This window comes from Peromyscus leucopus, chromosome 17, assembly GCF_004664715.2.
Source record: "Peromyscus leucopus breed LL Stock chromosome 17, UCI_PerLeu_2.1, whole genome shotgun sequence".
NCBI lineage: Eukaryota > Metazoa > Chordata > Mammalia > Rodentia > Cricetidae > Peromyscus > Peromyscus leucopus.
Genome location: NC_051077.1, coordinates 31032283 through 31048835, shown reverse-complemented (window position 1 = coordinate 31048835; position 16553 = coordinate 31032283). Strand labels below are relative to the sequence as shown.

Genomic DNA, 16553 nt, shown 5'->3' with positions numbered 1-16553 from the left:
TAAAGTTCTCAGAGGAAGAACTGAACACACAAAGCATTTAAAAGAACATCTAATGAGGTACCACTTTTATCCACTAAGAGTAAGGTCATAATAGAGGCTTTAGGTCACAACTATCACATATGCAACACCCCAACAAAATATCCCAAATGTAGAACATTAACTTGAAAAGATACATTTTTAGGGATGCAGATAGAACTGGGCAAATATCTGTTCATAATAATTTCATATTCATTAAACTCATATATAGATAAGTCAAATGACAAACTAAATTACTTTGGAAATATTACCTAGGCTTGCTTATCTATCCATCCATCCATCCATCCATTCATCCATCCATCCACCCATCTACCTACCTACCTACCTACCTACCTATCTACATACATAACTATCTACCTACCTATCTATTTTGCTATATAGCCTAGGCTAGCCTTAATCCTCCTGCCTCAGTCTCCCTAGCAGAGTTCTGGGACTTCAGAACTATACCACTTCAGACCTACAGTTTTCTGTGAAGTATCTTCATATTCTTCCCTTTCATTTAACTTAAGTTGAATCATTTTTGAAATCATGTATTCATTTATGACTAAACACAATCAATCCCCCCATGTTACAGGAACACATTTGTTTATGGATCCATATTTATAACCTTGATTGCTTTTTAAAGTGATTTTCAAGTCTCTTAGAGCAATAGTCAACATTTCTCTTTGGAAAGTCAAATGCCAAGAAGTAATTAGCTAGCTTGTGTTATTTTTCTTTGCATTACAAAAAGTCTATCAGTTATTTTACAAGGACCTGAGACTGAGTTCGGGTCCAGGTGTTTGTTCTACCTGATGCTGCTCAAAAAGTGGCCGACAGCACACCTCACCACATGCGAACACTGATGGGACTTTGAATGTGAAGACTGAGGAAGGGCCTGGAGAAACCCCTGCCCTGGTAATCAAGTACAAGAATGATTTCCCACTTAGAGAAGTAACTGGACAAACTGAGAAGAACACTCAGACCTTCTCTTGAGACTTGGAACACAAACACACAGGAAGAGGGCAAGACAGGGCAGCAGTACAAGAGACCGCGGCACAGGCCTTCACGGGAGCTGCATGCTAACAGCATAGGCTGGCCCTCCAGAGAGGGGACAGAGCCGAGACAACGACAAGCCACTCCCACCTAGGTCTAACACTATTGACAGATGACCCTGGAACAAACTGACAGTTAGGGTGGATAGGAGAGGGGAAGGAAGGTATTCGGGGAAATCTGTTGAGTCACGATTTTTAAAAACTTATTTTTATTGTATGTGTGTGAGTGTTTTTGCCTGGCTGCATGTGTGTATGTGTACCATGTACATGCCTGGAGCCCTTGGAGGGCAGAACAGGGTGTTAGATCCCCTAAAACTGGAGTCACAGACAGTTGTGAGCCATCGTGTGGGTGCTGGGAACCAAACCTGGGGCCTCTGGAGGAGCAGCCAGCGTGTGCTCTTAACCCCGAGCCCTCTCCCCATGCCCTAGTTCCAATGCTCCTAAGAGTCAAGTGCCAGCTGTGCATTTACAGCGTATCAGGCCCTAGACATGCAGGTACACACATGGCTAAGTGTCAATCTTCACCGTGGCCTTTCTTTACTGTGTGAGGTGGTTACTGCCATCAAAGAACAGGACAGTCCCTGCTCCTAATCCGCTCAAAGAAGCTTACGGACTTTGAGAGGTCAACACCATGACTCAGGCAAAGGGACTTGAACCCAGGCAGGGGTGGGAGGCCATGATGCTAATGAAAAAATGCCTCCATACACAACACTTTAAAAAGCCAGTATCTGAACTCAAATGCCCATCACCAGATTGTGGCGTACTTAGGCATACATATACAACGGATCGGCATCCAGCCTTTTAAAGAAAACCAGGAAACCACCACACCAAAGGTGATATGAACGAATGGAGAAAACACCAAGCTAAGTGAAATAAGCCAAAGGGAAGGACAAATACGAGCTTATCTACCACGAGGTACGCAGAATCAGCGATTTCCCAGACAGAAAGTAGAACAGAGGTTACCGGGAGCGGGGGGCAGGAGAGGGACACATGAGCGACATTGCCCAACAGCTGCCAGGGTTTTGTGTAGGGTGATGAAAAAAGTGTGGGGCTGGACAGTGGTGATGCTTACACAACTCAGTGCCATTGGGCAACCCTACACTTCAAAACAGTTCCAATGGTAACTCGGACGTTAGGTGTGCTTTACCACCAAAAGAAAATTCTAAATAATTTATAAGAAGCAGAAATTTGGGAAATAACTGGCAATAAGGGGCCGGGCGGTGGTGGCGCACGCCTTTAATCCCAGCACTCGGGAGGCAGAGCCAGGCGGATCTCTGTGAGTTCGAGGCCAGCCTGGGCTACCAAGTGAGTTCCAGGAAAGGCGCAAAGCTACTCAAGAGAAACCCTGTCTCGGAAAAAAAAAAAAAAAAAAAAAAAAAAAAAACTGGCAATAAGGAACTGGAGAGCTGAGATTTGGGGGCCTGGGAGGATGAGTGTTGGAACAGTAATAAGAGCGAAGTTTGAGATTGGGAAGTGGTCCCCAAAACCTTCCTCCACGGACAAGATCAGAGGTTTTGGGGTGGCCAGACGTGGCTGGGTCTCTGTCCCAGCACCACCACGGGAACAGGTCCATGTGTAATGCTGCGCCAGTCCCCGAGTCTGAGCGTCTGCACCTGCCCTTATTACACCCAGCCGTTCCTAAAGCAATCTTCCCTCTAACCTGTGCCTGCTCTGCACCTCTCTTCCTCACTCTCTTCCCGAGGCCTGTTTTATGACGTCCACATCCTACCCGAAGAGGCCAGAGGTCACTTTCTCTAACCAATTCTTACAGGATCTCCTCGCTGCTAAACAGCGCATCCCCCAGCTGGACTCCAGGGAATAATACTTCCTTTGCGGCCTTTGTGAGTACTTGGTGCTTCCTGCTAGACACTCAGGAAGTACAGTACCGACGACGGAGCTCCTTCTCTCCCCTCCTACCCTGGTGCTTAATACAGTGCCCAGACCAAAACAGGTACTTGCTGAATATTCCCTGAGTATTTCCTGACGATCGATCTACTGCAATCCACTGGAAGGGGCACTTATACAACAGGGACTCTGAAGAGGAAAGAGATAGCCAGGGTGTCCCCACACTTCAGCACCCCTCTTCTCCCCCCCGCCATCTGCAGAGTCTCAGGTGATGTGGAGTGGCAGGAGAGGCTGGGAGGATGATGACCAGAGTCCCCACGCTGCTTTACAGGTCTCCAAGCATTTCACTTCCTGAGAAGTTTGTCAACACTAACAGAACGGTCCTCGGGTACTTAGGGATGTGACTCCTCATCAGTTTAAGACGATCAAGACGGCCCACAGGGGCACAGATTCCGTGAGCAAAGAAGAAAGGAGGTTCCCAGGGTGCTGCACCAGGTTAGTTTTCTCTGACAAACCAGAGAAACACATTGGGCTTCTATCCCTGGAGCCGGGGCAGCCCAGGACTGTGGCGAGGAGAACATTCTCCAGACACTGAGAGGGCTGTAGGAAGATGTATAGGATGTATACATCTGAGATGTATAGGAAGCTGACTAGAGGACCTGTCCAGCATTCCCCACAGCGCGTTATTCACAGTCAACACAGCATACAGCTCCTCCCCTCCCCGCCCTCGCCCCATCCACACAGACACAAAGAGGACCTGTCTGTCTGGAGACTCTGAAGGAAGACGCCTAGGTCATGGGAAGGCTTTTATGTAGGACAACAAGGTTCAACTTGAGTCAGATGTATTGAAGAACGTTCCTAAGGGAAGCAAGATTACTCCATTTGTCTTCATATTTATTTAATACACAGATGAATAGCGTCTGACGGAGGCAGGGGGTTGTTTTCTTCAGTGGTGCAGCCACTGAGGAGGCTCTCATGCTCCCCTGAACAAACCCTCATTGCTATAAACGATCCTAATGGAACTCATTGGGTCAGGAAAACACGGGAAAGCAGGGGAGGGGCTAGGTGGGGAGAGGAAGGGGATTCACGGGAGTGGGAAGGAGACCAAAGAGGGTGGGAGGGGTCACTATGGCTGCAACGTATTCTGTACATCTATGACAATATCGTAATAAAACCCATCGTATATAATTAACACAAGCTGATAAGATACCGAAGTATCGATCGATCGACTTAACCCTGTTCCATTTCTATAGAGATGTCATAACGAAGCAGGGGTGCTTCCTGGCGAAGGCTAGGGAAGGAAGTGGACTTGGACAGGAGGGGCCGCCTCAGTCAATCAGCTTCAGCGGGTGGAATGGGTAGACTGACCCAACTCTTCCTGAGGACGCAGACAGAAGAGGCTTCTGAAGATTACACTTCCGGTCATCATCTGCATCTGACAGGGCATGTCATGTCAGATGGTACCTGACCCAAGAATGAGTCCTGAGAGACTGCAGGTTGACGGGGTGACACACCATGGGCTCACCACTTACTGCGGCAGGTAGAGGAGGAAATAAAATTCCCCTGGCTACGAAAATAATCCCCAAGAATGGACCCACTGTTACTTCGGCAGGTAGAGGAGGAAATAAAATTCCCCTGGCTATGAAAATAACCCACAAGGACAGACCCTCCACCTTACAAAGGAAATCAGGAGCGAGAAACCTCGCTGTGAGAAGGGAGAGAGCTTGACAAGTAAGTGAAGGGACTCCATGTGTCCTACCACAGCCAGGACAAGAAGCATCCTCACTGAGGGCCTGCAGAGAGGAGGAAGTAAGGCCCCTGTGTTTCAGAAGGGGACCTATCCAATCCTCGAGGTCCCCTCAGTGGTTCTGTCCAAAGCCTGTATCTTCCAGTAGTGACTAGGAAATTACACAGCATAGAAATGTGGAAAGGATTCTGGACTCAAATGCAAAAGGGTCCCATCCCAGGTACTGGCTGAGCCCAGACGAGCTGCACATCATAAGCAGGGCCTCTGCCTGTGTGGGCCCTACAGGCACAAAGAAAGGGGTGGGACCAGCAGGAAACTGCTCCTCTTTGGGTCAAAAAAGCCATGCTGGCCCCTCCAAGACAAAAGGATGACGGAATCATCCTGTCAACAAGATCAAATAAACAGGCTTCTACCCACACCTTGAAACCCCAGGTAATGGGTACTGGAGGAAAACATTAAAAACCACCAATTCTGAGCTGGAGAGATGGCTCAGTGATTAAAAGCATATCAAGTTCTGTTCCCAGTACCACCTTAACTCCAGCACCATGAGGATCCAATGTCTCTGCCCTGTGTGGACATATGTAGTCATCTATACATACATACATACATACATACATACAGACAGACACAGACATACACACACAGACACATATACACACCCCTCTGGCCTCTGTTGACATCAGCAGTCACCTACACATACTTGCATACAGACACATAGACAGACACACATTTCTGCCTTCTGTGGACATAGGCAGTCACTTACACATACACACAGACATGCAGACACACACACACACACACACACACACACACACACACACACACACCAGAACTTAAAAATAAATCATAAAACCCCAGCAGTTCTATGGTAGTAGGCCTACCTAAAATAATAATAATTCATTATTATTTTATTATGCTTTACATTTGGCTCCCCCCCCCCAGCTTTTTAATTGTAAATGCACAATATAAAATTTGCCCTATCAACCATATTTTCAATCAATTGATATTTTCAATCAATGCTCAGGATACACAAGGTATGGCCAGGTTCAGGTTGGTTGATATTCTTTTGCCTGTATGTATTTTCCACCTGCTACACAAGGATTTAGGGTGGTAACCTGCCCTTATTAAGGAGTGACAGATGGGTTATAAAGCTCTTCCAGAAAACACAGCTAAGCCTTCTCTGTCTGTCCTGAGCCGGGCCCTGGTGCAGGCCCTCACCAGCCCTGGGAGCAACTTCCCCGTAAGTGTCCTTTCAGAGAGGGCCTCACTGCAAACCAAACAACATTGAGGGAACATTGGAGGGAAATAAAACTTTGCAAACAGAAGGTCACTGCTGGGACGATGGAGCCCTAGGAATGTTTTCTCCACCTTCCACGGGTTCAGGAGAACCGTGAAGACACACACACACCTGCAGGAGTTAACCCACACACCAGACAGCTGCGGAGAACCTCTGGGTAGGAAGGAAGGGGGAGGGCTCTGTTGCTGCAAGCATTTGGCAGGTAGAGAACACTATGTATGGGCTGGAGGCCACCAGAGGGCTGTGCAGAGGCCAAGATGGACCTGGGCCAAATCTAAACAGCCAAAGACAGGTGGGGGTAGGGAGACGCCCGTGAAAATCAGACCATATGGGGAGCAAGGAGCCCTGCAAGAGGCAGTTAGTTAGGCGCGGGTTAGGAACTGGCAGCCTCAGCGGCCAGGAGACCGGGTCTCTCTCCTAGGACACTATTCCTGTCAGCAGGCTACAGAGGAGCTGCTGGAGGCTCATCTTCACCCCGGAAGCTTCGTTTACAGAGTCAGCCATGTCCTTGCGGGGGGGGGGGGGCTAGGTCAGTATGGGAGAGAGAAGAGACTCAGTCCTTGTCCTCAAGGAGCCCACAGGGCCCAGCGACTCAGAGGTCACAGCTATCAAATAGCAGTGACCTGGATAAGAAGGCTCAAGAGGGCACAGGTTGGGTAGGGTTACTGACACCTCTTAAAATAGAATAAGGCTCCGGAGTAACCCGTCAACTGGAGAAACGGCTTTTAGCCCAACACAGTGGGAGTCGCAAACCAAATACAAACACAGACTTCAACCCAGGGAAGACCAGTCACTCCCAAGGTGAGAGAAGTCACCTTGGAATTTTAACAGACCTCAACAGGTAACTTAAAAAGCAGAAACCAACAGAATCTTTAAAATATGTTGAAAGTTGTGAGGCTCCTTGGAATTGAATGGAACCTTTAAAGAAGATGGGCCCCTAGGTCTTTGTGGAAGGGGGCGATGTCAGAAAGAGCGACAGGCGAAACAGAGGACAGAGGAAGCAAGATTTTGCTCATTGTATGGGAAGGCATGAGAGGTATCAGTGACACCATGGGACACGAGCTAAAATTACACAAAGTTCAGGTAACCTTAAGAAGTGACTGGTTTAGGAAAGCTAAAAACAAAACAAATCCAAGTTACGGAAGATTACAGAATACAGACCAACGACCTACTTACTATTTAAAGGAGAGGAAAAAAGAAAAAAAATGCCAAATTTGGTTGTTACCTGCTCGGAATAAACAAGCTACATTAGTTTGGGGATCTTTACATTCCCGTTATAGTTAGTTTAAACTCTTGCTATGAAAGTTCCCAAATCTATTCAAGAGTCCACACAGTACGATAACATCACCATGTACTTTTTACCTTCAGTCAGCGTCAATCACAGCTAACACTTTGCTAATATTGTTTTATTATGCTCTTCTTTTTAAAACGGTTGGAAAGCAAAGCCCACACATCCCGTCATTCAGAAGACACTCTGAGGTGCCAACAGTCCTCTGACTCTATAGGTTCGGGAACTATTTGTGGGGTGGCAGTCAGCCTAACTGGCACACGTAGTGTACCCTGCCAATGGCCCAAAGAGCTAAACAAAGGGAGCCAAGTTAAATGTTGACTTGAAGCAGCCAGGCCAGCGCAATATTTAATTTCCATGCAAGAAAAAGGTCCCGTGTATTCAGTTGGCAAATATTCATTGACCACCCACTATATACCAACCCAGCCCAAGCCTCAGGAGACGTGGTTGTAAGCCACAGAGAAAATAAAGGATCTGTCTAATTAAGGCTTTCACACTAACAAATCTGTAGAACAAAATCCCCAAGCACTCTGGCTTTTACTAACTAACTCCCCTAAAGTCAGACATTCTGACAAGGCTCGGAACCTAGTTCCAGAGATAAGTTTCAGTTTATGTCCCCCTCTGCCAAACTGAGTCACCTTTTTAAAAGTGGCCCTCGGAGATCGACTGCCAAGCTGGCGGTTGAGGGGACAACTTTCTGGTTCTCTACTTCTTCTAACACATCCCACTAAGTGACGAAGAAATGCACCTGTACATGCTTTCATTCATAAACTATATCCATATTCTCTAAGATAGTTTATGGCCACAAATCAAATCTGGATTTAAAGAAAAACAAAAGGGTGTCTAAAGTAGTTCTAATATTTCCATCTTGCACTCTATTACATGGTCTAGCTGGCCCCCAACCGAGAGTAACCGTAACCCCTATTAGAAACCATCCTCTCTGGCACCTGCCTGGTGAGGCTCACCTGTTTCTGCCAGGGTTGCCACCAGTTCCCTCACATGGGCAACAATACATAAGCCCCTAAGAAGCTTGCTGCATCAAAGAGCCTGCAACAGAGACCACAGCATACATGATAAAGACACCCACCACCACTTGCTGGACGAAAGAGGCATGCTGGAGACTGTTACCAGACCACAAGACTGGGTCGGTTGGTCTGTAACAAGGAGAATTAAGGCCACAGAGCCATGCCAGCCTCAGAGGCTGGCCACATTTGAGGAACTCTGTCCTGGGCTGGGAATCCTACAGCTTTACCCTAGCTCCAATGCCAAGTATCCTTACCTTGCTTACACTCTGCATTCCCAAATTCATCTCCATGTCATGTCATGAAAGAACAACAGACCGGCACTGTCTGCGGGGTCTAGCCCAGAGCTCTGGACTGCTCAGCTATACCCTCTGGATTTCGGATCTGTCCTCTCCAGGGTGCCTGGTCGGACTGGTGACGTATAAGGTTCCTGTCAGCTCCACATGCTATGATGCCTCACAGCTTGCCTGAGGTACAATGTGGGTAACTGTCCCACAGAAGGAACAGAGACCTATTTGACCAATGTCGTCCTGGCACAAAAACAAGGCACACCTTTAAAGTAGCAATACCAGGTAAGGGACGACTCCAGTACAGTTATGCAAGATTATCTAGAATTCGACACTAATCTCCCTCTCACATCCCGAGAAGTCCAGAACCACCTGTTTCTCCTCCTCGCTGAACTACAGACAGGAAAGAAACCCCTGAGCTGTGTTCTGAAACCCAAAGTTCACCTCCAGGAAGCGCACCTTGTGTCCACAGATTTTCAACTCCTTCATCTTAATTGCTAAGATCTAGTTTAGCAGAGCAGATAATGCGTATTATTGTCAGGGGCCATTATCTTAATGGCTCCCAGTTTCCATCATATGAAGGGCTACTGGGGTAAGACACTATAAAATGCTGGCTGAGGGACAACGAGCTGAGGCCATGCTACAGAGGCCCCCAACAGACAGGCTTAAAGAGAGACCTGGGGCCTGACTGTGGAGAGCCGTGACTATTTCTGCTGAGGAAGGATTTGATCTGGCCTTGGCTTCAGGGAAGCTTCCCCCTCTTCCTAGCACCCTCTTTTTGTTTTCACTAAGAGCCTTCACTGTCTACGCTGGAGGAGGCAGACTCTAGACTTGGCTGGTGGTACTGAGAATCAAAGCAAGGATCAGGTGCCCGCTGGGTGCTATTGTTGGGAAGGTACATGAGAATAAGCAGACCCTGCCCATTGACTGGGTTTGGGGACACAAGTCAAGGACAATACTTAACTTCAATAACTCTTCAGGCCAGTCCAGGGCCCAGGAACACTTCTGGAAATATGGAAATGATAATGATCAGGTCCCCTTCTCACCTAGAGGTCACAGAATGGTTGAAGTGCTCATATGAGGATGAAAGATATACACACAAACCCAGAAGCATGCAAGTCAGAGGCAGAATGCTTACCAGAATATTAAATAACCTCTGAAAAAGATGCCAGTTTCTGAATGAAGGGCTGGGACACTTGGGACCACAATCATTTTTTTTAACTGGTCTAAGGGAACGTCAACATTTTAGCCACCAGCTGGGTTGCTGTTGCATCCTGGCTGGGGGTCAGAGAACTCAAGGTTCCAAAGTATGAGAGTCTGAAAAGGGGGTTACCTCTGAGCAACAGCTCCCCAAGGGAAAAGGTTGAGAAAATGATCAACATATAGAAAGGCTCGAGAAGATACAGACACACAGGGTTTTCGAGGCCTGTGCCTCTTTCCAGGATACAGGCTAGCCACTCAGGTATCTGGACAGCTTGCAGAGTCTTAGGGTGCAAGTTCCTTCAGACCCATGTGCCTAGTGTCTTGTCCCAAAGTCCCTCTTCATGGAGCTTTGAGACAGGCAGAGAAAACAGCACCCTAGAACCAGGATGTAGAAACCCTTGAAAGGCTAACTAAATAAAGACTTGGGACTGATGGATTCTGCCCTGGAGTTCTGCTTCAGAAAAAACTTCCTTCTTTCTTAACCAACATCACCTTCTTCTCTTCTTCACTTTTGAGATGGAGTCTCGTTCTCTAGTCCAGGTTGGCCTGAAACTCACTATATAGCCCAGCTTGACCTCCAACTCACAGTGGCTCTCCTGCCTCAGCCTCCTGAGGGCTGGGATTCCAGGTGCTGTCATGTTCAGATTGGTTTTTTTTGTTGTTGTTGTTGTTGTTTTTTTGTTTGTTTGTTTGTTTTCGTCTTAACAAGGGCATTCGCTGCCTACACTGGAGATAACCGACTGTGAACTTACTAAGACTGCAAGGCAGAAACAGGTGCATGCTGGGAAGTGCTGGACAGAGAGTAGATTACAATAAGCAGACGAAACCTGCTGACTGCCTGAGTCTCAGGACATGAAGTCAAGGGCAACTCTAGGGGCCAGTCATTCCTCGAACAGGCATGGGGCCCAGGAGCAAACTCCACATGTGTGTGTGAGAGAGAGACAGAGAGATGGCCAGAGGGGAAGGCAGGTTGTGTAACCTTGACTGAGTCATACTCTCCATTCACCACAGCTCCTGCCTCAGTGGGATGAGGAAGCCTGGCTGATTTCAGACGTCGGGGATTGTCTGAAGAGACGCTGAGGGGCCAAGAGATAGAGGTGACTGTGTGTGGATCGCACCCATGCTCCTCACACCTGCCTTCACCCACAGCAGCCCTGTTGTATCTGCTAGCTCTGTACTTTCAGCAGGAAGGATGCAGAATCACCGAATGACGCCACAGCTCCGAATGCGGAGGATTCCACTCTCTTGTCTATTACGCTTTCAACGTTACCACTGGATCATGCCAAGAAGGGGGTAGAAGTGCTCCCCAGGCACACAGCAGAGAGCAAACCCACGGGTTACAGTGAGGGGAATCTCTTAGTAAAGCGCTTGGCTCCACAGTCTGTGCTAAACTGAGGACTGGTGCCCACCTGCCGTCTCCAATACTCAGGGCGTTCACTGATCATGCACCCCAACTGTGCTCTGGGCTTCCAAGACCTAGTTCAAAGGTAGATGACTGTTAATTTTTAATTACCCTCTAGTTCTCCAGAAAGTCATAGCTATGCAGTAAATGATCACAATCACCCACTCCACTATGCTGAATCAAGCGGTTACCGCTTGGAACTCTGGTGTGACGCAGAGAACATTCACCACTGAGTGTAAATGAGACACAAAGAACGGACCTGCCCTGTTCCTATTGAGTAGAGAGGAACTTCCCAAGCCTCGGAACCCTAGCTCCAGAGCCGGCAGAGGGAAGCATTTGAGAGCACAGGCCCCAAAGCCCAGGCAGCAGCCTAGGCTCAAATCCTGCCTTGGGCAACTTAATCTCTAAATATCATAGAACAGCAGCTCTCAATCTGTGGGTCAAGACCCCTTTTGGGGGCGTGGGGGAGTGGGGAAGAGGTCAAACAACCCTTTCATGGGGGTTACATATCGGATATCCTGCATATCAGATGTTTACATTTACGATTCCTAACAGTAGCAAAATTACAGTTATGAAGTAGCAATGAAAATAATTCTATGGTTGGGGGTCACCACCACGTGAGGGACTGTATTAAAAGGTCGTGGCATTAGGAAGAACCACTATCACAGAGTCTAAGAGCAGGACCTGCCTCACAGGGATGCTGGGGAGGCTAATGAACTAACATCTCGGACGCACCAAGAACAGAATCTACCGCCCCTAAACTGGTGCTGTTCAACTGCCCGACAGCTGAGCCTAAAGGAAGAACCCAGTCCTGCAGCGGCTTTCTCTTAATTCTGCTTCATCAATGGTGTTCTGACCGCGTGGCTCCAGACATGCTCTCCGACAACAAACCTGAGTGGAAAGTGCCAATTTCTACAGCAGCCAAAACTCTGCAAATGGGTAGATAATACATTTATCAGAAGTCGCACCCCAAATGGGGAAACATTCTAAAGGGCAAACCACACTTTTCTGATGCTCTACCTCCTTTCCATTTATCTTTCCAAACCATGAAATCCTTATTTCAACAGTTTTCCACTAAAACACATGAACCCCAGAGCCCATTAAAACCCATTCATTTATTATTTTCAAGTTAGTTATAAAACCATGAGTAGTTTTTTTTTTTTTTTTTTTTTTTAAGAACATGTTTTATTTTAAATATGCATGTGTTTAACTAGAGAAAAGAGCTTGGTAAACCGCTCTGAAATCAACAGATGAGAGAAATGAATACATTGAAAGGAGTCATCATCAAAACTCACTGAAAACAAATCCGAGGGAAGGATCACTCTAAGTTAGGTGATTAAAAGTGACTCGTCAGTCTGGAGAGATGGCTTGGCAGTTAAGAGCATTGGTGGCTCTTCCAGAGGACCTGGGTTTGATTCCCAGGATCCACCAGACAGTCCCCAACCATCTGTTATTCTAGTCCCCGGGGATCCAAGGCCTTCTTCTCAGCTCTGCAGGCACTGCATGAATGTGGTACACAGACATGCATGCAGGCAGATTACCCGTACACACAAAATAAAAATAAAGGTTAAATTTTTCTAAATGAATTGTCAAAATGTTCAACTTCAAATGACAATATACGCCTTAAAATTGTTTTTCAATTGCTTATAAAACAGGAAGAAAATGAACCCAGATGTGCTTTCTTCAAGACTTTTAGTTTTTATACGTCCTAGTGTTTAATAACAAGTATATATCACTTTAATAATATGAAAAAGCAAAAGTACACTTTGATTTAGATATTGAGACAGCTTTCTCGGTTTTTTACTTAAAACCTGAAAACTGGCAAATAATCCATAAAGAGAACTAACCCAGGTTCCTATGTGAATTCAGCCACTGGTTTTGAAATCTCAGACTTAGGACACAGGGCATACCTTGTTCTCCAGGAGCCCTTCCTATCCTCAGGGAACACAGCCTTCACACACCTCCAGGTTAAAGTGGCATCCCTCCCAGCCAGCCAAGGAAGAGGAAAAGGACCACTCTGCAGCAAACCCCAGCCCTCTCAAGCTTGATTCCTCAAAGGTTACAAGTGTCTGAATACCACTGCCTCCAACGGTTAAGAAATTATAAACATCAGGACGGACAAAGTAGAAAAAATTAACACAGCTCATTCATGGGACAGTTTTCTTTCCCTTGTCCATATGACCTACTACCCTCGAATTACACAAACTAAAATGTCCTAGGCGTTGACATGCAGCATTTTATGAAGACGAGACTCTCTGAGCACTATGGCAAACACCGGCAAAACTGCCTCTCCTGTCTAGTTCATCAAGTTCAGCTGCCACTTTTTAGGGCTTGCTTGCATTTCCTTAAAGTTCTCAGAAGCCCCTCAAGGTACCAGGATGTTGAAACCTAAACTCAAGCACGGAAGCTTCAGCTTGGCTCTGCGTACTGAGAACTATCCTCCTGGCAATAATGCCAAAGGTACATCATGACCCTCAAATGTTTGTCCAATTTGGACATGAAGGCCTTCACTAAAAACTCAGGCACCTTAATCTAGCTGGGCCGAACAGTCAGGCTTAAAGAGGGTTTAGGAAACTGTGAGCTGTGAGCTGCCTTAAAGTGAGTTTCCATGTTGCGGTGCGACAGCCTATATGTTGCGTGGCATCATATAAACAAGGCTGTCCATAAAACATTTCTAACAGTGTAACTCCAGGAGAATTTAGTCAGAAGGGACAGTGCATGCAAAGGAGCAATTGGCAAGCTTACCCAACAAGTCAAACTGATCTTACAAACCCTCTGAAATGACTGAGTATAAACTCTAGAAACTACTGTAGTTATCCCACAGCCTAGCCAAAAAAAAAAAAAAAAAAGCCACAGGGAGAAAGATAGAAATCTCTACATGTAAATGACAAAACCACCTGATCCTTCCCCTGGCCCCTACTCCAAACACAGCGCCACACACTGCACTTGACAGCCACATCAAAACCAAAGTGTGCTAAAGACATTAACACTGTGGCATGCTGGTTTGCACTTATTATTCCACACTTAACTCAGAAACCCGGAGGTAGCTGAAAAGTTCCCGTATGGTATAAATAGATACCCTGCCCCATTTGCCCTTGTCATATGCCCATGTGTTAAATGTCAAAACATGTAAGGCCCAGAGATTTCAGTCAGGCTGCCGTGATCATAAAGCACGGACAAAATATAAATAACAGACACAGGAAGGAAATGTGTCAAAATGCTTATAATCGTGGGTGGGGAGGCTAGTCTTGTTTGTTTGTTAAGTTCCATCTGTTTACAGTAAATTCAGAAGAGGTGAGTTAAGGAAGCCTGTTGCTTTGAGTTTTCCTTCACCAGCCACGTAACTGGGGCTCAAGACCTTTTCATCTCAATGCAGACCAGTCACAAAAGCACCAGGCTCACACCAGAAAGGGACTTCTCAGTTGAACTACAAGAGAGAACATCTTCTAAGATCTGGTCCGGCTTGTTTTCCGTCCTAATCACACAGGCTGACGGTTCCTTTTGGCTCTTCTCAACCCTGCCCATTGCAGACCACCAGTTCAAACTTTTAAGTTCAGGTGGACTCAACAGCCACAGGCACCTGAAGAGAACCAGAGCAACGACGAGGGTTTGGATGATTGTCGTTTGTTTGGGTTATGCTAATAATTTCCATTGGGATAAATACAGATCGCAGGTTCAAACGTGTCCCAGAAACATAACAAAATGTCAAGTCCTTTAGGGCATACTCACAGTTCAAGATGCTTAAGTGTCTCGGCAGGGCATTTTCACAATGGCCATTCTTACCTAGGCTCCACAACCATGATCTTGGGTGGAGTGGAAAGATGGTTTGCAAGCCCTGGCATAACGCACTGATGAGATGGAGTCTCTAGATTCTAAGCCACGTGTTCTTTCAAGTCCTCTATCAGCATTAGCTGTCTATGCTTCAAGGTGATAAATACCATGTTCGCTCCCTAATTTAAAAGAAATGTACAGCCAGGTTGCCTAAAATCAATGACTCCATCACTGCTGTGTGCAGTGACTGTGGGCGCTCCTCTTTGGAGACACCGCGAGAATTTCTCCTTATGACATCGGGCTCCCGGGCGCTGCCTCTGACCCTCCTCGAACGCTCGGCGCAGGGGCACGTCACAGAGCTGCACCGGGACAGTCCCGTCTCCACGCGCGGGGCGAGCGCGCCTCCTCACAATCCCTGCCTCTGGGGCACCAAGGGAGGAGGTGGCGGAGACGCCAGGGGTCCCCCGGCCGGCAGGACCACCTCTCCGCACCTGAGCCGGGCAGGGCTCCGCTTCCTCACCGCCACCCTAGCCGGGGACCGGGGGCTGCGCGGCGCGCCCCGACTCCGCCGCGGTGCACCGGCCCCGCGCGCGCACGGCCCCGCGGGGAACCCAGCTCGGGCACCGGAAGCGGCGGCCGCCCGGGCGGTCCCGGAGCCTCCCGGTGCCGAGGGCAGCGAGGCCGCGGAGCCCAGGCCGGGGACGCGGGGCGGGGGGAAAAAAAGCGGAACCGTCCCGCCGAGCCGCGCGGGGAGGGAGGCTCTCGAGTCACGGCCCCGACTAGGGTCGCCTGGGCTGACACGCGCGGCCCCTCGCCGCTGGCGCACTCACCTCCTCCGCCGCCCCGGCGGCTCTGCCGGCGGCTGTCACTGCAGTCCACGAACTGCCGCGCGCCGGGTCGCGGTGCTATTTAAGGAGTCGCGGCTGCAGCTGCTCCCTGGGCTGCGCCACCGGCGTTGCAGCAGCAGCAGCAGCAGCAGCAGCAGCAGCGGCGGCGGCAGGGCCGGGTGGCTGGGAGTGCGCGTGCCGCGCCGCGCCACCCCTCCCCGCCCCGTCCTCAGGCCCCGCCCCGCCCCATCTCCCGGCGCGGCCCGCTGCCCGCTCCCCCGCCCCGCCCCCCCGCCAGCTCCGCCCAGTTCTGGTCGCGCAGGTCGAGCCTGTCCCGCCCCCCCCTCAGACCCGCCGCTCCGCTCAGGCCCCGCCCCATCGGCGCCATTCCCGCCGCTTAAGCCCCGCCCCGTCTGGCCTGTTCCACCTCCTCAGACCCGCCGCTCCCCCTCAGGCCCCGCCCACCAGCTCCAGTCCGTCCGTCCCCCCTCTCAGGCCCCGCCCTCGGGCCCCGCCCAGTCCTGCCGACCCCGCCTCTCAGGCCGCGCGGTGGGCGTGGCCTCCCGCCGGTCCCCATGGGCGCGCGTGGCTGTCAGCAAGCAAAAGGCCACTACAGTCACCCAAACTGCCCTCTAGTTTCACAACGACTCTGAGGCAGGGCAAAGGGCAAGCCGGTGTCTCAACTCCAGAGTGTCCTGAACCCTGATAATGTGATGCTTTGGAATGTTGTAGGCGCCCTTTAGCTCTTCGTCCGTCCTCAGCAGTCTGCCCGGCTTGCTTCTTGGCATGGCCTCCGT

The 16553-nt window shown here is 48.9% G+C and overlaps 1 protein-coding gene across 4 annotated transcripts in view; it reads right to left on the bottom strand.

The window, feature by feature from the left end:
• The window catches only part of Acsl1 (acyl-CoA synthetase long chain family member 1), a 69485-nt gene extending 53546 nt beyond the window's left edge, over window positions 1-15939 (bottom strand). Inside the window, exon 1 of one of the 4 annotated variants that reach the window (XM_037211727.1) lies at window positions 15760-15939. The gene's annotated coding sequence lies outside the window, so the exon portion shown is untranslated. Of the gene's footprint in view, window positions 1-14887; window positions 15219-15759 lie in introns of those variants that run through there. The other 3 variants (XM_037211729.1, XM_037211728.1, XM_028881182.2) reach the window with 3 other exon arrangements.
• Between the last annotated feature and the right edge of the window lie 614 nt (window positions 15940-16553).